The 25525-nt window shown below is 34.3% G+C and overlaps 1 protein-coding gene across 1 annotated transcript in view; it reads right to left on the reverse strand.

Moving 5' to 3' along the window:
• The window catches only part of LOC111508777 (uncharacterized), a 272401-nt gene extending 262598 nt beyond the window's left edge, over positions 1–9803 (reverse strand). The window contains exon 1 of the mRNA XM_074184796.1: positions 9785–9803. The gene's annotated coding sequence lies outside the window, so the exon portion shown is untranslated. The remainder of the gene's footprint in view (positions 1–9784) is intronic.
• Between the last annotated feature and the right edge of the window lie 15722 nt (positions 9804–25525).

Consider the following 25525-nt stretch of genomic DNA (forward strand, 5'->3'; position numbering starts at 1 on the left):
GTCAACTCGAAAGCAAAATGCAAACGCCCTTTCAACGTTATGAAGTTCAACATACGTCACATCAAATGAAAGAAGAAGGGGTGCGAAATTTATAGAAAAAAAGAGACTTTGACATGCTAAAAAGGAACTGAGCCAAATGTTTGTTAATAATAGTTGAATCGTCGCTTACAGTACATCGACTGAAAGGCAGAGGGATGCTGATGTGTTTGTCGAATAGGTACACGAATTGGTCATCAAATTGGTCTCGAATTATTGATAATAATAAGTTCGTTTTTATTATATATTTCAATCCAATCATCAAGGTATAATTTAATTGTTATACGAAAATAAAAAGTAAATTTCAATTTGCATGATGTCATGTCATCATTCAATTGATTTTCCATTTGGTCTTCGATTTGGTCTTCGACCAAGTCCTCAATTTGATCATTGAACCGGTCTCGATGATGTAGAGACGAATTGTGACGTCAAGCACACCAAATGAAGTGAGAGAGGGGAATAATGAATTCATTGACAGAGAGAAACCCGTCATGGTAAGGGTGTCAAAAAGGTACTTAGTAATAGTTCTTACTAATAGACAAGTCGTAAAGTGTAGCATGTGAAACGGAAGAAGTAGAGTTGATGAAACCATGAAAAAAACTCGAAAATTACGGCTTATGACAGAAGCATATGTAAAGTTGTGGAAAAAAATATGAAAATTTAATTTTCCATTTTTTGACATATATTTACGTTTCATGCAAATATAAAAAAAATTGGTGATGAAAATTCATTGGGTACTGAAATAGATGATTTATTTAGATTACTCATGCTGAGGAGGTTTCGAATCCGCCAGAAACAGGTAACTTCCTGTTGTCCGATTTCAATGATTTAAACATCGATGGATTCGTTTCGATGTCAAGAAACATAACAGGTGCAACAAGGTGATGTAGGGATTCATTTCAAATGATTTCATTTGTAGATCATAAAAATATATTATTGAGCACATTATGTGGAATAGCATAGAAATAAGTGTAAATTCTAAAAATTCTTCATAAACCCTAAGATTCAAAGTTGTTATGTTATGAACAAATATGCATCAGATTCAAAAGTATCAGTTTGAATCATAATCAGTCCAAAAGGGGCCTCAAAGTACTGAAGGCGAGATATTCTGAAAATTCACTATCACACTATCCCCAATAAACTAGATGGGCTGGCGTGAAGTTGGGTGTAATTGATGGTAGATTACGAGATAACACGTGATGTACTGACGAAAATACAAACATAATGGGAGAGAAGGGCGCTGCGTCGGTAAAAATATGTCCTCCATTTGGATGATAACTTCGATTTGATACATGGTATAGATTCAGGGCCTTGTTATGGCTTATAATTTAAGCTCGTTTCCAAGAATTGGATAAAGGTTATCGTCGATTTGTATGAATATTTTTGAAATTATGGTTGGTAAAAGATTATTTCAAAAGATGGTGTAGGTCGTAGGTGTGCTTGTGTTATCAGTGTGTTAATGTTTTGAGATTTTCACATTGAAAACATAGGGTGCATGTCACAATATTTGTTCGTATAAGAGTGAAATGCAAACGTCACGACATGAGTGTCTGAGTGAGATGGTGGCAATGTTGATGGTAAATGAAAAATGTGGCGTATTATACGATGAAGTGGTAATTTTTGTCTTGAAAATCGCATTGAAAATGTCTCAACAATATGACGCACTGAAACGTTTCCATGTTCACAAAACGTGTAGGTGAGTCTCGTTTTTGGAGTTCTCAGAGATGAATTATATCAACATCATGTGGATTTTTTCTTGAGGATGTTGTCTGATGTAAAATTGGTAATATCAACATATCATCGTATAGAAAATTTCACAGAAATATAAGCGCATATACAGAGTGACATAGTGTTTGGAAATACGTCCCAAAAGACATACGCATGATGAAAAGGCAGAAAACCGTTGATATAGGTTGATCATTGATCCTTATATTACATTTTTCCTACGTTTGACAAAAGTTTTCTTCATTTGGACGTGTATGTGAAAATCACAAAAATTAACGCATTGGTGATGCAAGCACACGTAAGACCTACATTACTTTTTGTAGTTTTCTTTTTCCAAAGATAATTTCAAGAACATTCATTTAAATTGACGATCGATACCCAAATCTTAAAAACGTGCCTGAATGATAAGCTGTAGTAATTTCCTTTACCATCAATTACACCAAACTTCACGCCACCCCATCTAGTTGAGTGATGATAGTGTGAGAGAATTTCAGAATCTCCCGTCATCAAAACTGAAAAGCTTTTTTTGGTTTGATTGTGATTCAAACTGCTTCTATTGAATTTGACGCAACAACTTTCAATTTCAAGGTTTTCAATGAGTTTCTTTGAATTTGCAATTCTTCCTATGCTATTTCACATTAGGCGCTCGATACTATATATTTTATGATCTTCAAATGGAATCATTTGAAACGAATACCCACATCAGCTTGTTGCAGCTAGTATAACGGAAATAGGTTATGAGGCACTTTTGGCTCCAGGAAATGGATAATTATGTTTTTTGACATCGAAACGAATTCATTGATGTCAAAATCATCGAAATCTAAAGACAGGAAGTGACACTGGAAGTGATCTATATTTGATGGATTGGAAACCTTCCCAGCATGAGGGATCCAAATATATCATTTGTTTTAGTTTACGATGAATTTTTCATTACCGGAAATGTTCATTTTTGCGTGAAATGAAATGATATGTCGAAAATTGAAAATTCAATTTTCATATTATGGTTCTCAACAACTGTTTAGAACTTTACGTATGCCTCCAATGCAAATTTTGAAATCCTTCACATGCACACCTAATGCCTGATTGACATGTCGCCATGACGTTTCTTCATCAATTTCAACATCCATGTTCCTTACATGTGCTGCACTTCGCGATCTATCTGTGAACCTAGTGACCCTTCAACATACCGTCATATGAATTGATCATACCCACTTATTTCGTTTCACATGCTACACATCACGAATCGTCTATTAGTGAAGATTATATGACAAGTACCCTCTTGACAATTCTCACCATGTTTGTTTTTTATTAGTCGAAAAAATAATAATCCCCTTCCCTTCTACTTCATTTGGTGAGCTTCACGTCACAATCCGTCTCTATATCATCGAGACCAACTCGAACACCTATTTGAAGACCGATTCACAGTTATTCGAGAATCACACAGATATCCCTCTTCCTTTCATTTGATGTGCTGTAAGTAGCGATCCAACTATCATCAACGAAGATATCGGTTAGTGTCCTTATGGCATGTCACCATCTCTTTTTTCCTATGAATTTCACACCCCTCCTCCTTTCATTTCATGTACTGCAAGTAGCGATCAAACTATTATCAAGGAAGTTACGACTCTTTTGGCATACCATAATCTCTGTTTGTCTTTGTCAATAAATTGTGTATTCCTCCAATCTAACTATCAGGGCTTTCCTGACATGTGCCTTCTTTGTTTTTTCTTGGTCAATAAATTCAAAATTACTTCTTCCTTTCATTCGATGTGCTGTGCGTGATTATGTGACTATCATCGCGAAGATACAACTTAGTCCCTCTCTGACTTGTAGCGTCATATATGTTTTTTTGTCGATAAATCCTGCATTTCTCTCTTTCATTCGATGTGATGCACGTAGCGATCCAACTATTTTCATTAATATATACGGATTAATTCCCTTCTGACATAATCTTTGTTTTTTTTGTCAATAAATTCTGCATTTTTTCTCTTTCTTTGATGTGATACACTTGACGATCCGATTATCGTTAATGAAAATACGGCTTAGTGTCCTATTTTTTGTTTGTCAATATGTTCTCAGCCTCTTCCATTTGATGTGCTGCCCGTGACGATCTGACTATTATAATCGAGGATACGGCCCAGTGCCCTTATGGTATGCTCAGATCTAGGAAACTTATGACGTCACTTCATGTGAATTTATTCAAGTTCATAAAAAAATTGGTATGCCAATGCTCATTTTTTTTATTTTCCTAATATTTTTGGGATGCCTCATCCTGATTCGAGGATCAAGGACTAACTCAATGTCTCATTTCGGAGCCCAAAAGTTTTTGGGGATATTTGACCTGAAATTTTTGGAGAACCCACACGGGGTCCTATCTTGAGAACCACACCGAGGTCCCAATCGACAACCAAGTCAATGACGAACTCGGAGACCACCCCTAATTCACCCAAGAGTCACCGACTTTCCGCGGGGTCGTTTCAGTAGCTAAGGCCATCGATGTCTCTACTAGCCATGGAGCTCAGATCGGAAAGGGCTAGTATCGGCTTTGTCTTACTACTTAAGTCATGGGATAGAACATTCTAAAAGATTTTATAATAGCCAAAAACAGTGGCAATTTAAGGATATGTTCAACTTACCGAATGTAAGTGAGTGTGTACGGATCTTTATACAGCGTGACTCATGGTCGATGGTAGGTTAGACGTTTCTGGAAAACGCAAAGCATAATTTTTCTGAAAATTCCACCTCTCACATTTCCTTACCTGCTCTATCGATCTAAAAAATTTTCAGCATTGCGGCGTTGCCACTTCTATCAAAAAGTCCTAGCAAATATATTTCTTTAAATAAAACACCCCGTATATTAATTAATCGCTTTGGTATATTAATACTTTTTTGTTAGGAATGTCCTATACCTATCTTTATCTGTTTTCGAGATAAAGAATAAATTGTGCTAAATATGGTCCAAAACATAGCCTTAATTGAAATTAAGTACATCAGTACTCTCAATTCATGAAAAGTTAATATTCTGATGATAGTTTGGACAAACTCGAAATATTCAAATAACACCAAGAAATCGACTCCATATCATACAGGGCGTGCTAAAATTACTATTATTTCCATTGTGCATAAAAGTAGTCAAAAGTTCATTTTTTCAAATGAAACCCCCTGTATATTTCTCGGTGAATTGAAAGATGGTGAAAAATGCTTCAAGATGATATATCATGTGTCTATACCTAAATCGTCTAGTTTTCTCAATAAAGCCGCTTCTCCTAAAAACATTATTTTTGTTTAGAATTTGGATTTAGGTAGCAGTGGAATTATCAACATTATAGCAGTTGGGTAACTTTTATAAGTAATTTACAAATAGTTATCAACGGTGTTTCGAATCATCTTCCAAAATGAATGCAAATATCGATTATTCAAACGAAGTTCTTATGGAATTATTTATTATACACATGAACAAAGTGATCGAATCATTGTCAGAAGGTGTAAAAAATTCAACCATATGTATCCTGAGTTAACACCAATGAACAGGAGGAAGTTTGTAAGGTTACAAAATAATTTCCTTAACTATGGCTCAAAGTTTTCAGGAAACAACTGTACCAAAAATCAGTAATTTCTAGGTAAAAAGTAAGATTTTGTGGGCTAAAACATATGAAAGTACAGACAATAAAAGAATAGGATGATTCAAAATAACAAAATTGTAAACATAATATCACATTTTCACAAAAAATGCTGAAAATGTTGTCCATTACATTCTAAACACATTAAAATGTTTTTTTGTATACGACTTGTGGTTGCTTTTTCAATTTCCTGGGGATCCAGATCTTCAATACTCCGCACTATTCGCCGTCGCAATTCTTTTTTGGTAGGAACTGGAGTACTGTATACCCTTTCTTTTCAAACACCCCATAAAAAAAGTCAAGTGACGTGAGATCGGGTGATCTCGGTGGCCAATCTCACGGCCCTAAACGCCTAAACCAACGATCGTCGAAGAGTTCGTCAAGTTTCCTGGAAACTTCCTGGGTGGAATGAGCTGGCGCTCCGTCCAGTTGAAACCACGAATTCCTATATTCCTCTAAAGGTAAATTTCCAAGAAAATCGGTTACAGTCATCCTTAATATTTGGAGATATCTCTCTGCATTCAGTGTGTCTTCATAAATAAAAATGCTAATTTTATTGTTCTTCAAAATACAGAAAATATCAGGTCAAATTTTTCTTGAAAACCCATTTCTTTTGTAACATGAGGATTATGATCAGCCCAAAAATGTTTATTTCTTCTATTGAAAATACCATCCCTCGGAAATTTTGATTCGTCGCTCCAAATTATTTTTGACAAAAATTCCCGATCTTCCTGTGAATGACTCAAAAGTGATTCACAAAAATGCATTCTACGTTCGCAGTCTTCTGCTTTTAGAGCTTGAACTTTGGTAAATTTATACGAATGCATTCCGTGATTTTTCAAAATTCGTTGTACTGAAGCATGTAATACATCTAAATCTTTTTCTGCACTGCGGATGGAAGCTTCTGGATATGCATAAAAATATGCCAAAACGTTAACAGTATTGTCCTCATTTGAAGTAACAGGTTTTGGTAATGTTGAAGGCGCTTTTAACATGGAGCCATAGTTAAGGAAATTATTTTGTAATCTCACAAACTTCCTCTCGTTCATTGGTGTTAATTCAGGATACATTTGGTTGAATTTTCTACAAGTTCTGGTAATGATTTGATCACACTGTCCGTGTATAATAAATAATTTCATGAGAACTTCGTTTGAATAATCAATATTTGCATTCATTTTTGACGATTTTTTGAAACACCGTCAATAACCTTTTATCGATCACTTTTAAAAGTCACAAAACTGTCGTAAGCTTGATATTTCCACGGCTACCTAGAAATCAAATTCTTTAAAAATTATTTTTTGTACAACTGTTATTGAAAATCTCTTTGATAGAAACACTTCAATCAGAACACCTACCAAAAAATCATTTAGAAAAGTTCACACATGCAGTTCGTGCTATTGGTAATATTAAATCCCTGTGAAGTTACTGACGATGACGAAGTAGTATTCAGTCCAACTGTAGACAGTCCATCATGACTAACCAATAATCCTCCTTGAAATAACGTGAGTTGGCGTATGTAGTTGTAACTACATCGTAATCCAAAGATCGTGTGTTCAAATCCCATGGACCCTATAATTTTTTTATTATCAGCAGTAACGTTATACAAAAAAAAAATTTGTATGATACATTTGTCAAAAGTGATTTTATTTTGCTCGTGAGTTTGCTCCACTTGCTGACGCTCGTTTTGCAATAATCCCCACTCACAAAATTAAATGCCACTTTCAACACTTGTAGGTAAAACGTGAATAACTATTTTTCCACAAAAACGGCTTTATTAAGAAAACTTGACGATTTAGGTATAGGGACATGTATATCATCTTGAAGCATTTTTCACCATCTTTCAGTTTATCGAGTAATATACAGGGGGTTTCATTTGAAAAAATGAACTTTCGATTACTTTCATGCACAATGGAAATAATAGTAATTTTAGCACGCCCTGTACGATATGGAGTCGATTTCTTGATGTTATTTGAATATTTCGAGTTTGTCCAAACTATCCAAACAATTGTCCAAACAATTTATTTTTTATCTCGAAAACAGATAGACAAAAAAGTATTAAAATACTAGAGCGATTTCAAAAATATATTGATATACGGGGTGTTCCTTTTAAAAAAATATAATTGTTAGGACTTTTTGATAGAAGTGGCAACGCCGCAATGCTGAAAATATTTTAGATCGATAGAACACCTAAGGAAATGTGAGAGGTGAAATTTTCAGAAGAATCATGCTTTGCGATTTCCAGAAACGTCTAACCTACCATCGACCGTGAGTCACGCTGTATAAGTATTGAAATGATTGATATTGAGAGAAAAATTGAACCGAAATTTTTTCGACTTGTTTATACAAAGTTCAACATTCTGAGAAGAAAAAAGATATCAACAAGGCTCTTTTCCTTCATTTGGAGAATATCTGCACAAAATGAGGATACGTTATGGAGACCTCAGTTACAGGTCATGCAACACAGTGACAGCTCACATTCTAAGAGAATGTGAGGTAGAGAATCATAAGAGGAAAATAATTCGTAGACATTCCAAATTACTTCTGGAAGAATAGGACAAACATCTAAAAACAATATGAACGAAGTCGTATAAGAAGCAAGGTTATTGAAATGGATTTTATCTCCTCCGCACATTCAGGCTTGTCCTTTCATAACAGATGTGTCGAGCAATGTATTCGAGGTTCAGTCTACCAACACTGATGAGACCTTGGCGAGTCGAAACAATGCTGTCTGTTGTCAGCCAAAAATATATTTTTTTGATTATTTTTCATATGGAAATAATTTTCTGATTCAGTTTAAATTTTTTATAAAACTCTTTGATACTATCATTTCATCATACCAGATGTAGAAAATAATCTTATTTACCAAACCAAAAGGAAAAAATATTTTTATTTTGCTCACCAAGTTGACGTCAACAAAAAGTAATTGAGCTTTAACGATTATTTCAGTATTCCAATACATCAGTTGCAAAATAATGAAGCATTCTGATGTGTTCGTTTCCCAATTTTTACAGATTCAATGTAGTCCATTCGTTTCCGTACTGTCTAAAGAAAGAGAAACGAACACCCTGAAGTAGTAACTGTGAATAACAGACAGCTTGATTGATTATTCCCGTATTCATGCGGAGCTTCGAACATTTAATTATAATTGATTGAGATTTAAAAAAATTTCTCCGTCAAGTTAGATATGAATAAAACATAAACAGTTCTTTCACAACAATGCAGATCATTTTCGGTTGATCCCACTATTGCTGTCTCAGAATGGGTAGTAACCACAAGGTATTTTTACAAGGCAACCAACAAAATGAAAATATTTTCTCAGATTGCGACTATCAGTAACCTTCTTCAAGATATTTGCGAAAAATCAAAGTCTTCATATCAAAATATTTGAAAATGTGGTAGGGAAACTGTTCAGGCTATTTAGTGAACGGTATGATCTAAGATGAAATAGTTTTCAATGAATTCCAGTATTCATTTCAATTCATTTAGTTTTTTCGATTCATTTTTTAGCCAACATACGTTTGTCTTCAATTCCCAATCATATAATCTTTGGAAAAATAGGTACCAATATTTCTTGTGTCTGAACCACATTAACCTCAAATATCACTTTAGAATTTGCAGGTAGATGTGCCTTTTTCCAATTATCGTGAGAATCAAGTAGTGTTTTTCGAAAAAAAAAACAAAAAACCACAAACTCAAGCATATACCTGTCGCATATATTTCTCTCTGTTCCTATTCTGAAAATACGTCACCGAAAATTGGTGTCTACAAAATTCCTTCTAACTCATGGTATCTAACTTTTACATTCGCACGGATCGAAGGATTATTTATTAATTCACTTAATACAAAATTTAAATTTTTTCATGGTCTACTCTGAAAATTATCTACCAGTATTTTTATTTTTCGAGAAATACATACTTCATAAATATTAGTTTTTCAACAATACTTGCATCCTTTCAAATAACAGAGAAGTGTCTGAGTATTCACAACTAAGTGCAAATTTTCAAAAGAAATATCGGTGTACGTCTTCGCGTTATTGATCAAGAATATTGATCTTCACTTTTTTGAGACTTCTCTGATGGCGTATTATTTATTGTGATACATAGTTGAAAACTCAGATGTCCCTATTAAAAAAAAATTATGATAGTATCCAATGAACGAAACATCATATTGAAAATTGTAGAATACCTGATAAAATCATTTACATCTCATTGAAAGTGGCAACAATCGAAGTTTCAGTTTTTTGCGAATATTTCAATAACGCTGATGGATCGTCGCGAAAATATTTATTGCTTCTTCCCTGATAGACAACCTTTGTCTCATTTAATCAACCCTGCGTATCTTACCAATAGTTGGATCAGATAATGAAACGATCTCTAGGGTGATATATGGATGATAAAATTTACCTGTTCGTCACATGAAGTGTCACCAAATTGTCACTACTAAAACATCGAACACGCACTTGGAGTTCTTTCATAAAATCCAACCCTTGCAATCGTCGTCAGCCGAGGCCGAAACTCGAATTGCACGTTGTTGTTCTAGTTGATGCGTCGCGACGGTGATCATGCGCCTGACGTTTTATAAATGTCACTTTCCACGTGGTGATAGAGAAGCTGAGCTCTCACCCACGCCTTGTTGATTGTATCCCACGCTTCGTAATAATTGTTCATGATTGAAGAGAGTCGATTCCGGCAGAGGCGAAAACTGTGGTGATAGGAAGATAATAAATAGAATTAGACGTTGATAAGGCGTTCGATTATTGATCAGGAATGAATATTGTTTTAGTGAACGCGAGAGAGCAACGCACTCCTGTCTTAAATTTACCAGTGAAAATTAAATTACTCGGAAGTGTCAACAGGTTGGGTGCTTTTCATTTATTTGTGAAACAAATACCTACAAGGGAGTGATCAAATACACATGTTCTTGTTTCTTTTCAGCGTTGATAAATCTGTCGCCATTTAGTAAAATCTTTCATGGAGCGGAAAAAGACGAATGAGTCTTCATTTTTTTCTATTAGAATATTTATAGAATATTAACATTATGTTTATAGACTGCACCGAATGTGATCGACCAGTTTAAAAATACCACAAAGAGACCTATTAAAAGTACAAGAAACGTCTATTTCTCATTTTGAGGATGATGGATAGTATCGGAATGATGATCGCATAATACGATAAGTCTCCATTTTCGCCATTGTATAACCATGATATAATCATAGTCACGTTTTGGAACGTATATTTGGAAATGTAATGGAAATCTTGAATATGGTGAATAGCGTCATATTGACGTCATGAACATTATGCATAAAAAAACAATGGTAATGATATAAACTTCGTTTTCACTTACATCAACACTGCTTACTATATTTATATCACACACGAAAATAAACTCCACCACGTCAATAATAATAATAATTTAAGTATTTATTATATCCACTTATTACATACAAATATTTCATTCTGAATATCCTATACAAATGAAAATAAAAGTCGGAGTTCACCTTTTATAGAGACGTGTCTCTAATAAAACTGTTCTTCCACTCAACCCCCATAAAGTCTAATGATTTTACATATAGATGATGTGTTTCATTTTCAAAATGAAAAGTAAATAAAAATAAAATTTTAAATTGACTGATTGGATTTACTGGCATTTATTTCCAAATAGTGATCTGAGGCAGATTAAGGGAGAGCATCAATGTCTGTATTGATGGGAATAGAGGCAGTTCCTTTCTCTTTCAGAAGAAAGGTGTAATAGATTCGTGAGTCACCAACCAGCAAGAAGATTGGCCAAACATTTTTCAAGAGAATCTGTGAGATCTGAAGTGTATATGGTGAACAATAACGGCCCTAGAATGGATTCCTGGGGTACACTTGCTTGAAAATTTTTATACTGTGGATGGTTATCATCTAAACATACTTTTTGTTTTCTTACCGTCGAATAACTTTTCAAAAAAGGCAGAGCTGCCTTAGAGAGCCCAATGAAGTGCAAGATGTTCAATAACAGTATCGTTTCGAATGCATGGCTGAAGTCCAGAAGAGTTGATACAGTGCGTAGTCTTTGATCAGTAGCACTGGAAATATAATCGACATGCAAGAGGGCAATTGTGCAACTATAGCTCTTTCGAAATCCAGATAACAAGTCGTTATATTTGGTAAGACTAGATTTCCTGGATGAAATTTCCACAAGTGAACTGCCCCATATTTCCGAAAAAATATTTTCCGTCAGACAGTAATTGATTATAAATCATTGTTGATGTGCGGACAAAGGAGAAAAATGAGAAAAATTTATCAAATTCATCAACAACATTCCGAAAACTATTAATCGGATACAACGAAAAGGTAAAGAAGCCAGAAAAGTATCAAAAACACGCATTCAATTTCATCAGAACATTATCTATTTGAATGCGGAAAGTTTTTTAGCATACGAAGACAACATTATTGCCAATATTGTTTGCCAGAAACCAAATGTCATAATTTTCGGCGAAGCAAGAACTACCAAGGATATGGAAGATTCGGAACTGAAAATAGAGGAATATAGATTGAATAGATGTGATAGTGATAACAGAAATACTCATGGTGTGCTCATTTATGGTATTGTATTAAAAAAAAAGAACTCCTGTACCGAATCTGAGTTATTGGATTCTGTTTGTTGAAATCTTAGTGAGTGGACAAAAATGGTTGATAGGTGGCGTCTATCACTCTCCATCTTCTAGCGATGCAATTTTTCATGATAAACTGGAGGATATACTTGAAATATATAGTGAAGAGGGTAGAGTACTTTTAATTGGTGACTTCAACATTGATTATATGAAAAAAGCCTCTTCTACACAAAGAAGATAATCAACTTGCTAAATACCTATGAATTCGAACAGGTTGTGGAGCAGTACACAAGGTGCACCAACAATCAACTTTTTTTGATTATGTAATGATCAACTGTTATTTTTTTTTATTTCAAGATAAGCGCATCAACTACTAGGGTTATTAGCGCTACGTTACATTTCACATTACATGATTATTGTGTTCAAATCAAATGATACATATTGATATTTATCAAGAATGACATGAGATTTTCAATATTGCAAGTGTCACTAAGAGTTTCTCGTAGTTCTTTCGGTATTCCGAATTCTATTCTTGCTTCCTGATACTTGGGATTTGAAGAACGTGTTTCACAGTTATTGCTGTATCACATATATCACAGATAGTTTGTTCCTCGCGTGATAAAAGAAAATCGTGCAAAAATTTGATATGTCCAATACGAAGTCGACACAGGATTACCTGGTGTTTTCTGGTTTTTGGTAGGCCACTCTATGACAGCAGTTGACTGTTTCAAAAATTGCAACAATATCCAAGATAAACTTATAATTACTAGAAACATATCAAATTGAACATATCATAAATTACCTCGAAGTTGATGAATCAGTACTGGAATTTTTACTCTGTGAATAGATGTAGGATAGAATCGAAATGATTGGTGAAACTGAAAACATTGTCAATGAGCTAGCTTGCCACACAACATTATATGATTATTGGACCCAATTGAATTTCATATCATGAAAGGTACTGAAATAACAGAAAATGGTAGTCATATTGAAATTTCGGTTGTTATGAAACTGAAGAGATGGCCAACTTCGGCCTACAACACATGTTCATGAAGGAAATTATGCTGTTTCCGCCATCCTTCATTACGAAAGAGCTTTCCAGACCATCGATAAAGATATTTTGTTCGAAAAATTGACATACTATGGAATTGGCGGCAAGGTACTACCTTGATTCAAAAGTTATTTGGAAAATAGAAAGCAGATTACAAAAGTTGAATCATCAAATTCAACAGAATCTGTGAATGATTCAGAGGTCTCACAAGGTAGTGCACTTCGTTCACTATTTTTTATTATATACCTAAATTATATTTTCTATTTAACAGGTAGACAATCGATTGGCATATTTTGCAGATGACATACATATAAAATACTAACTCAAAGGATGCAATAGAGGGAATGCAACATGTTATAAATCAAACCATTGAATATTTACTGAGCAATAAACTTCCGAATGTGAAAAAAAGCAAAAGGATGATGATTGGGTGCAAATATGAGTTGAATAAAATTGACCATGATAAAGCGAACGTCAAAATAGGAAATGAACATCTTGAAATTGTAACTGAGATGGAATATCTAGGTTTTATGATTGATAGAACACTGACACCCAATAGTTATGCTATTTATATCATGAAAAAATTATGGATTTTCATTTTCAAGATCCACATCTTCACATCTCAGTATCAACTCAAAAGTCACGATTAACAACCGTTCAATTCAGCTCTGCTAGCAGAACTTGTTTGGACACATCAACAAAACATCGAGTGGTTCCAAGCTGAGATCATACACAGGAAGAAACATTGGTTTAGGAGGAAATTCAAAGAAGCCGCATATTATTGTCCAACAATGTATTCAGTCAAGTTAGTGTAGATATACGCAACGTATAGAAACCCATAATCAAGCGAAAAATGACCAACTCCCGCTTAACGATCATCTCCCGCTAAACCGGTGAAGCGCTGAAAGGGAAGCGGAGAAAAGTGGAAGTAGGTACTCGAATGACCCATAAATAGTCATTTCTCGGAGGAATCAGTCCAGTCATCACCCGAAGACGATTGTGGTACTAACAATCGAAACGTCGGGAAGTAACTTGGCTTGGAATCTCTTAAGTTTTATGTTTTTATCATTTGTTCAATTTTCACTTGTACTTCATTTCACTGTTATTTCATTTCAGGGTTGTTTTGCTCAACATAATTTTTATTTTCAGCTATTCTTTTTTGATTCTTTTTTTTTATTAGTTCTTTCAGGGATTTCAAATCATTTTATTTATTATCAGATAATGCAAGTCCAAACGAATGAAATTCACCTTCAACAAACAGTGATATTGTTGTCATTACAGTGGAAGTCAGGGTGATCAATTAGCAGTGATTTCATCATGAGTAATTTCAATAACGTTTTACTAACCGTTTTTTTTTCAAACCCCAACGCCCTGTATCTCAGAAAAGAAGCAATACCAGACATATGTTTATGGAATTTTTTTTCTCAAAACGACCTAACAAATCACCCTCTGAAATTTCGTACCGTAGTTAGGAAAAACCCTGTATATACAAACCTCCATCACTACAACGTACTTATGGATAGAAATCTTCGATTCCTAAATATTCATCATTCATTCGTCATAAGCTGGACTATGTTTCACAAATAAGAAAAATATTAAAACCTCTACCCGGCATTATTTTCATTTCTTTCAATGAAGGCAGCGAAGATCTTACATTCAAGCAACCTATGTTCAAATCAATGTTACTGGTGTTTTTTCCCAACAACAAAACATTATTTTTTTTACCTCGAGACGTGTTTCGATCACCAAGTGATCAAACAGTTTAATCTTCCTCTCGAAGATGATCAAACAGTGATGAAACAGTTTAATCTTCCTCTCGAAGATGATCACGTGGTGATCGAAACATGTGTCGAAGTTTCAAAAATAACGGTATTCATTACAACAACAAAGTTTCCAAACTGTGAATCATGAATATAACCTATATTTAAATCAGACAAGTATAAAAACAAAGACTACAACTGTTTCTGAATAATTGCAAGGGACTATGTATATGTTTATGAAGATTGATAAAAAAGCACAAACGGCAGTTCAATGAGAACGTGATTGATCGCTCTAGTGCAGGGGTCTCCAAACTTTGAGGCCTTCGGGCCATAAGGATTTTTTCAGTTTGTTCCAAGGGCCAATTTCTGCCCTTAACTATATTTCTAGACTAGGATAGTCGCAAAGTGCGTGACCTAAGCAAACTTACGCTTTTTTTCAATAATTATTGTGTATTGTGACACTTAACGATATCTAGTGGCGAGTAGTGGTACTATGGACTATCTTTTTCAGCTACCCACTAGGTGGCATTAGGCGTAATTAAATATTTGGAATTACCGCGTTGGTTCGAGAAAGTTCTGGTTCTAGCTAGTGTATTCCGATCACCTCGAGATGGCAGTAATAATTGCATATAAAAAGGCTAGCGGCGCAACTGCGAGTTAGTCTGCGTAGGAAAGGCGAAGGAAGCGAAACTGTCTATTGTGAAATTAAGTAACACCCGTCAATAAAAGTATTTTGATTTGACCTATTGTTTTTATGTGTGATTTTTTAGAATGGAAAAGAAGCGAAAAATCAACAGTGAATGCAGAACGTTCCAAGAAAAATGGAACTTTCAGTATTTTGTGATCTACTCCAGTAATAAGGCGCTATGTTTAATTTGTAATGAAACCATAGCTGTTCTCAAAGACTATTACATTTAACGACACTATGAATCGAAACATCTTCAAAGTTACTCCAAGTATACAGGAAGTTTGCGGAAGGAAAAATTTCAAGCTTTGAAACGCGGACTCAAATCGCAGCAATCTTTGTTCACCAAAGCGAATACTGAACAAGAATCTGCAACTCGCGCCAGCTTTGGTGTGGCTCTTGAAATCGGAAAACGTGGCAAACCATTCACCGATGGAGAAATGATAAAAGAATGCTTGATTGCAGTAGCCGAAGACATATTCCCCGAAAAGGTAAATTTATTTAAAAGTGTCAGTTAGTCAGCAAACACCGTGGCTCGGAGGGTGCAAGACATCGCAGAAAATATATCATATCAACTGTCTGACAAAAATGAACATCATGAGTGGTTTTCTCTAGCATTAGATGAGTCAACGGATGTGTCAGATACTGCTCAGGTGTTGATTTCTATTCGCGGAGTAGATGAAAGCTATGAAGTGTATGAAGAACTTCATGATATTGATAGTATTCACGGCACGACAACTGAAGCAGATATTTTTAAGGGAGTTGAAAAATCCATTAATCAAAAAAACCTTCGATGGAGAAATTTGAAATCTATAACAACTGATGGAGGCAAAAATATGTATGGTAAAAATGAAGGAGTAGTTGCACTTGTGTCAAAGGCTGTAGAAAATGATGTTGGTTCATAACCAACGGTTATGAACTGAAGTTCTAAAACCAGTCATATCAGTTGTTAACTTCATCAGATCCACTGGGCTGAATCACCGACAATTCCGCGAGTATATTCAACAGATTGGAGAAAATGATTTACCATACCATACTGCCGTACGCTGGTTTAGTTGCGGAAAAGTCCTTAAGCGCTTTTTTGAACTTCGAGCAGAAATCGAGCAGAAATGAGAAGCAGCGCCCTTTCACCGATTTAGAAAATAGTGAATGGATGTGGAAGTTAGCCTTCTATGTCGATTTGACAAATTATATGAACGAACTGAATTTGAGATTCCAAGGAGAAAATCAGCTTCTCCCTGATTTATACACCAATATCAAATGCTTCAGGCAGAAAATAATACTATTTCAATCGCAATTACGTAAAAAACATTTCACACATTTTGAAACATCTAAAATATTCAGCCACACAACAGAGACTGAATTTCCCGTCAATTTTGCAATCGAAACTTTGAGTGCTTTGAAGATGAATTTTGATACTCGTTTTTCGGATTTTGACGTCATTGCTTTTTCAAAATCCTTTTGATTCTGACATTGAAACCCTGGCTCCGGAAGTCCAATTGGAAATTATTGATTTACGGTGCAGTGATATGCTTAAGAACAAATATCAAAATTCATCTGTGTTGGAATTTTATAAGAATTTTTCACTGGAACAATTTGATAATTTGCATAAATTTGCTCGTGGGTTGTTTTCTGTTTTTGATACTACTTACTTGTGTGAGAAAACGTTTTCCAAGATGAAGTACACAAAGAATGTTTACAGATCTCAATTAACCGATGAGCATCTCAAATCTCTTTTGATAATTGGTACAAGTAAAATTGATCCAAAACTACAAAGTATTGTCGGTGGAAAATCACAATTAAAATAAATCCAATTAGTGTTTTTGTTTTACTGTGATTCATTTCAATTATCTGTTAGTTATTAATATGCTTAAACTCAGATACTTCAGTTGAGTTTTCTTTGTCATCATTTCTGTCGTTAAGTTTTACCTTGCAAGTAAATAAAACCGAGTAATTATCATTCTGTGTTTTCTTCTTCAACTTATCACAGCAATAGTAACAACAATTAGGTAATCATTGGCTGTCGCGGGCCAGATTGATGACAGTAAATCATTGGCTGTCGCGGGCCGGATTGATGACACTGGCGGGCCGAATTTGGCCCGCGGGCAGTAATTTGGAGACCACTGCTCTAGTGCAACACATTTCGATCTATTGAGGTTTTATACAAGATGAAATAGGTAAATATTTGAAAAAACTCAGTTCAATGGAGCTATTTCAGTTTACTGATAACTTCCATCAATCATCAAATATTTTTTTTCATTGTAATATTACGAAAATTGAAATTTCTCACTCTGAAATTTTGAATATATCGATGGAAATATAGACACGTACCTATCTGGTTGAGAAAATGCGCATTTTCATAAGTTCAAAGAAAATCGTATGATTTCTTCAATATATAGGGGAGACCGGGGCATGTTGTAACATGGGGTAAGGTGTAACAGTCGCAAAATCTCCTGAAAGTTTATTATGGCAACCCCGCATCATGCATGGGCTTTTAGGGAATGTTATCAGTGATAGCCAATCGCTATATATCGGTGTTACGTTTATTTCTGAGATTATTGATATTTTGAGCACGTGAGTGAATTTTGATCTAGCCCTTTGACTTCGATTAACTACTATCACAAGCCGGTGAAGCTTTCGCTTTTTTGACACAAACTAGTCATTGCACATTGCCTGATCCCAGTTTATACGTATTTTAGTAATATGATGTTTTCTTTAAAATTTACCGCGCTCAAACAAACATGCAGTTCACTGAAATATCACTTGCTTTTAGGATGAGAACGTATGAGAAAAAAACAAACAGAGGTTCTACTTCCGAACAAGACATGACAAAGGCCTTACACAGAGTTATACACAACAAAGAGTCAATTAGCTCAGTGGCAAAAGCTTTAGATATATGTCATGTGACTCTCATGAGGTATGTTAAAAAGGTAAACGTTTCGGAGGCTCCTACCAAATTGAACAGTGTTGGCTATCACCGAAGACCAGTTTTTAATGATCAGCAAACCACCAGTCTAGTAGAATATTAGAAAAGTGCTTCAAAAATGTATTTCGGAAGTTCGTAAGTTGGCCTATGAGTGTGCCTTGCATTATGATATTAAAGTTCCAAACTCCTGGAAGGAAAACAAGTGTGCTGGACAAGATTGGCTGACAGATTTTCTGAAAAAAAATAGGGAGCTCTCTATTCGGACCCCAGAACCTGCAAGCTTACAAAAAGCAAATAATTTCAATAGAGTTAATCTGTCCCTATTTTTTGATAAGCTAGCTAATATTAGAGACATATACGGTTTTACTGCTTCCCAGATTTGGAATTTCGATGAGACGGGTGTAACTACCATACAGAAAGTTTATATTAAAATTATCGCCGTAAAAGGAACCAAGCAGGTTGGTGGCATTACTTCAAGTGAGAGAGTGGTACTTGTCATTTTATGTACTGCCGTAAGTGCGATCGGAAATTCTATAGCACCTATGTTTCTGTTTCCTAGAAAAAAATTTCACGACCATTTTATCAGAGATGATCCCCCAGAGGGATATATATGTGTGAGTTGTGCACTCACACAACATGTTCTAGATAATGATCATTCAGCCAATTATACTAAAACCAAAATTCTCCATTTCGAACCAGATTCAAATAAAAGGCAATTTCTGGAAATGACTGAGATCAAAATTAAAGAAAACAATATCAACAAAAAGACAGACATCGACAACCTCAGCAAAATTTATTCATTTTTACTAACAAAAAATATAAATCTGAATACATCCTGTAATAGTAACACAGTATAAATCCCCATAATGAACGATAATAAAAATTTGAAAAAGTATTTCACATTATTCAATGTCAAAAAGTTGTCATTTTGATGTTGAAGACTTCTTTCAAAATTGAAATTTTCAAATTGAATATTCTCAAATAGCACAGGTATTCTGTTTTATCCGTTATTATTTTTTATATATATATATATATATATATATTTATCATGTCCTTTTTATATTACATATATATTTATATATATATATATATATATATATATATATATATATATATATATATATATATAAATATATATATATATATATATAAATATATAAATCAAAAGGAGGAAATTCGTGGACATGACACTCAATGCTGGGTCTTCTAATTGAAACCACAAATGTGCGGTTGGCTCCTGTTGGTGACACCGTGTATATGTGATGTTTTTTTTTTCATTTTTGGTAACCAGTTGTTGTCCACCTTTGCACTTGGCTGCACCGCGCTGATGAGCCAGAAACACGTGTCCAGAAACACGTGTCCGCGGTTTGCCTCCATATTTCTTGAGTGTCATGTCCACGAATTTCCTCCTTTTGATTTATATATATATATATATATATATATATATATATATATATATATATATATATATATATACAAATTAATGACGGTAATGAGATTCACCGTTCATTTCAAGGAAAGTAAACATTCTCTCTGTTCTGAATTAATCAGCAGAAATACAGATTTTTATTGATGAAAAATATACTTTCTTGCTCCGCAATGACCCCTATTTTATATCTCTAGTACTCGTGGATGAAGTTTCCGTAACACAAAATATTATCGCCTCTTCTTAGCCACAAATTCAATGAAAAAAAGTTAAAAGTTTAAAAAATGGCATTTGAGATAAGAAAGTGTACAAAAAACTCTGAAGAGATCTTGTAATAAATCTCGATAGATCAGAGAAAAATAGGTACAAATGATTTCGAAATACAAAGAGAATCAACCACATGGAATTCTAAGTAATTTCACCACCAAATCAAAAAATGTATTTCACGAAATTTGATAAACTATTTCTTGATGGAACCATGAATCAGAAGAATTTTGATGAAAAAATATTCAGGTTAATGAAATGATTCGAAGTGATTGAGAAGTTCACATGATACCTGGTTGGTAATAGGACAAATTGTGTAGTTGCGAAGCCAATTCAAAAACATCCTTCTGTTTCTCACTGAATTCGAACTCGAAGTTCCAGAAATATCAATATTTACAATTATAGGTTATATTATTTACCTGTTTAAGTATTCCTGCCATTCATTTGAAGATTGCAAACTCCCTTAGCAGATGATGGCCATCAGGCGAATCATAGCAAGAAGAAGTCACCCGAAGGAAATATATCCTGAAAATGAAACGGAGTTGACTAGAGTACCTATAGAAAGTGATGGAAGCAGCAATAGTAGAGAGAGTATTAGTTGAAATAATCCCCGCAAGAATTGAATGAATGAAAGTACCGCCATCAATACCCCACATACCCCACTGAGTAAGGATGTTAAGATCTAAAACACTTTCTAAGAAAAATCTTCTGAAGATGAAGAAAACGACCCCATTTGAAAGAAAAAAGTAATGTTTCATTGAGAAGTAGCCTTCGAATTGCTCCCGCATATTCCATATTCACCATATTTGGTTCTCAGCGACAATTGGTTGTTCCCAGACCTCAAAAAAATACCCACCAAATTAAAAGCTTATGTTAAAATTGAGGCCTATTTTGAGGCAAAAGATAAATCGTTCTAAAAAGTAGTAATGAAATGAATATTACCGGAGTTTTTTCCCAACCCCAAATCGTATTTTTAAAACCTCGACACATGTTTCGATCACCAAGTGATCATCTTCAAGAGGAAGATTAAACTGGAAAAACTTGCAAAGCTAACCCTATCAATACTATAGGGGTATACAGGTATACCATACAGGTGTACCACACATACAGGTATAACACACCTTCAATGTCTTGAATTAATTTTAGAATTTGTCTTATCCATCAATTTTACAATACATCTAGTCTAATCTAATCTGATATTTAAATGTTATAGATATATATAAAACCATTTTCAAGCTATATAATAATTAATTTAACAATTGCCTATTTACTTGTCCTAACTTCATTTTTACGATGTGTCCTTACGTAATGGTCAGTGAATCTAATAATATTATTTTAAAAAGCTATGCAGTATGCTATTTGGTATTGGTCCGTCGTCGTTATTCATAATATTTCTATGTTCACTCATTTCTACACTCACATATGCATCTATTTGCTTTTTGTTGTTAACTTGTCTAACTATTCTTAATGAAGTGAAGTCTATGGAATGGTTTTGTTGCAAAATATGATGGGCGACTGCTGATTTTTCAGGTCTTCCATATTTAAAGTGTGCTAAGTGTTCCTTATATCTCACTTCAATACATCTTTTTGTCTGTCCATAATATTTTGCATCACAGTCCTTACATTCAATTTCATAAATTCCAGACTTTTCCGGATTCTCGACTTCGTCTTTTGAACTTCCCAAAAGGCTCTGTAGTGTATGACTTGTTTTAAAAAAACACCTTCATACCTAGTTCCTTGAATAATATCTTTCCAAAATTTTTCGTGTATTGATGGTATGGAACTGAGATATATTTATCTTGGTTTTTGTCCTTTCTGAAAGTCGAGATTTCGTTCATTCCTAACCTAAACCTCTTCTTCCTTATTATGTCATCTACAATACCTCTGAGGAACCGTTATTGACTGCTATTTCCTGTATTGTACGTTTTTCTTTTGTGAACCTCTCATGTGTTAGAGGGAAAGTCGAAAGACGATGTACTAAAAAAATCAACCCAGCATGTTTGTGCTGTCCACAGTGATGTAAACTCTCAGGAATATACCTGTACGTACTTGTTTCTTTTCTGAATATATCGTATTCTAACTCTCCATATTGGTTCATCATTACCAAAACGTCAAGAAATGGTAGTTGTCCTTCATTTTCTAACTCATACGAGAATTTTATTGATGGACATATGTTATTTGAAAAGGAAACGAAGTCCTCGATATTCGATTTTTTGGTATCGAATATCGCGAAAATATCATCCACATACCTTAGCCAAATCCTAGGAAAATACTTTGATTTTTCTTTGGTTTTCATTTAGAATCTGCTGTTAAATAAAAGATGTTCATCAATAAAATTCACGTATGAGTTAGAAAATAAAGGACAACTACCATTTCTTGACGTTTTGGTAATGAGGAACCAATATAGCTGGTTAGAATACGATATATTTAGAAAAGAAACAAGTATGTACAGGTATATTCCTGAGAGTTCACATCACTGTGGACAGCACAGTTGAATTTTTCAGTGCATCGTCTTTTGACCTTCCCTCTAATATATGAGAGGTTCACAAAAAAAAACGTACAATATTGAAAATATCAGCCACTAACGGTTTTTCGAAGGGTATTGTAGATGACACAATAAGGAGAAAGATATCGGAATTGCATATAGAACAAGTAAGACGTTGGGAAAGTAAGTTAGAAATAATAAAGACAAAACAACCAAATTAGAGAAATCAGGAGTATATGATTTAAATTGTAGAACGTGTCCTAAGGTTTATATGGGTCAAACTGGCAGAATATTTAGGAATCAAATACAGGAACATCATACGAGTTATGTAAATGAAAAAACAAATTCAACATATTCAAATCATCTTCTAGAAGAAGATCATATTTTTAACGAAGAGTTGGGAATTTTGGACATAGAAAATGAAGGTTTGAAACTGAATCATTTGGAAGCAATGGCATTCTAATTAATGACCAATTGGATTTGAATAGATCACCATTATTGAACTTGATTTCTTCAAAACCGAGAAATAATTATTATTGATGTAGATGTGATGTGATATGCTTCAGGTGATCATAATTGAACAGGTACCTCAGGTAGAGGTTCAGGTAATTTTTTTGGGGTGATGTCAGTTATGGTTACCTGTAGTATATAAATATTAGTGTAAGAAACAACTGGAATTATTCAAATCACTTGATAAAGCTACTCTGCTAGCGAAACATGTTGTGATATATTTTTCAAATGAAGTTTGCAGAGATCAAACCGTGAGGTAAGAGTGAGGAAGCACTTCGAGGCTTAATTCGTTCAATTTTCGGACAGTGATTTGTGCTGCTGGCACTGAACTGTTGACCAGTGCATGATGATGCAATTTTAGGTACATTTTTATCGATTTTCTTACAATAGAACTCTGCTGTATGGTTTGGTTCGGTTGCAGAAAGTTATAGTGAATTTAGAAAAAAATAACAACAAAAATGTATAGAGCACAAAGTTCTCTATCGATCAGTGTATATCACGACATTGTAGATTAAATATTTATTGAGATATGGAACTACAAAATCACATGATATCAAAACAGACAAAACTTCTGAAACAACTTATTATATTTCCGATAAGAAATAATATCTTTCCTCTCTGTAAATGATTAGCTTGAGATACAAATTTTTATTTTATACCTCATAAATTACACTTCATTCAGCTTCATCACTTCTAATGCGACTAACAATATACAATAGAAGTGGTATTGAGTTCTGCGTGGGCATGTTCCTCCCACTATAAAGACGTCAAGAAGTATTGAGATCATATAAAATAGTGATTTTTTCAAATTTTCTTATCATCGCGTCATCAACCTCTATGCGTATTCAGTACGGTCGACTATTGTTGAGTTTTGAGGCTACTATAATACTGTGATTTTTTCAATTAAAAATCTGAAAACAAATTCCAACCACATCAATTATTCTGGTATCCTTTACATGAAACTTGATTTCGATTCAGTATCAAAGAGTTCGGGATATTTTTTTGCGATATCGATTTTGCTAATTTAAGAATTTATTTCATTCCAGAAGATACTCATATGTCCAAATGGGATTGGAGTTTTTCCAAATGAAAGTTATTGACGATCAATTATATGAAAAGAGATTCCATCCAAATAAATTATCCAACTTCTACTTCATTACTATAATTGAAATATTAAATATAACACTTTTTCTGAAACTTTCGTTTTGATAATCATTCATATTTTTCATATGATGCATATGATGTAGATATACAAGCACCTCCCACGGAGAGCATTAGGAACTTTTTTGAAGACAATTGAAGACTATATGGTATTAGGAAACGAAAGTGTTGCATCTATAATCTAATACCAGACAGTCCTGTTTCGATCTGATAAAACGACAACATTGAGAAACAAAATTCAATGAAAATTCCATTTACGAATGTTATCTATAGGATTAACAAATAACTTGAACTATGAGTGGCAACATTTGCAATAACCGGAACGATCCAGTGCGTAGTCAGGCGGAATAATAAATTTAACGAAATTAATCAACCCACATACCAAAAGTGAAAAATAAGTTAATTGAAGGCCTACATTTTCAGGACAGAATCATTTTTAGGAAAAATGGTTTTGGTTTTCTTATTCCTTATCGTTATACAAAAAAATCTGGGAATCTTCCAAAGAAAGGAAGAAAGCCAGCAATCAATTCTAAACTGAACTCCTAACAGAAATGTGTACATGTGTAGGTCATGCAAAGAAGTAACTTTTAAAGACAAATTGTAAAAAAAGGCCCTTTCGAAACAACTAATCTCATATAAACAATGGATTACACGAAAAAAGGCAAACTTCTAAAACAACAACTTCTTTTGAAAACAAAACACAAGCACCACAGGAAAATTCTCAGGGAACTCTGAGACCGGTGCCTGTGCCTCAGTAGCGATTCATATTGAATTTGAATCGCTGGGGATTGAGTCCACTAAGGAAAACGTTCTCAGGACGTTTATTCCACATAAACGCAGTTCTCCAAATGAAAGAGCTCTTGAACAGTGAAGTTTGAGTTGAACTTCAGAACGATTGAGCAGCCACAGTCCTTCACGTATGTCTGATGGGTACCGCTCTTGGTGGAATTAAATGTGCCAAGTCACTTAAACATTTCCGGTGAAAGTATCTATAGGAGTCAGACCAATCCCCAACCTTTCTTCGATATTCCAAACTATCGAAGTTGCAAGTGACGTTCGCATCTCCAATCAAGCAGATGGCTTTTTTCTAGATAGAATGCAGCAGCTTCAGGGTATGCTTAGGACCGGAGCTTCAAACAATACGCCGGAGCTTCAAAAGTTACGGAGGTGAGTACAGTTTTCTGATTCAGAACAGTGTTCCAAGCTCTTGACAAGCAGTCTTTGCAATTCCAGCAACATGATCGTGTCAAGACATATTGATGCCCGTGTCCATTTCAACCC

The sequence above is a fragment of the Leptinotarsa decemlineata genome, unplaced genomic scaffold (genome assembly GCF_025532065.1).
Source record: "Leptinotarsa decemlineata unplaced genomic scaffold, Ldec_3_MD MMD2_tig00026358_RagTag_RagTag, whole genome shotgun sequence".
In the NCBI taxonomy this organism is placed as follows: Eukaryota; Metazoa; Arthropoda; class Insecta; order Coleoptera; family Chrysomelidae; genus Leptinotarsa; species Leptinotarsa decemlineata.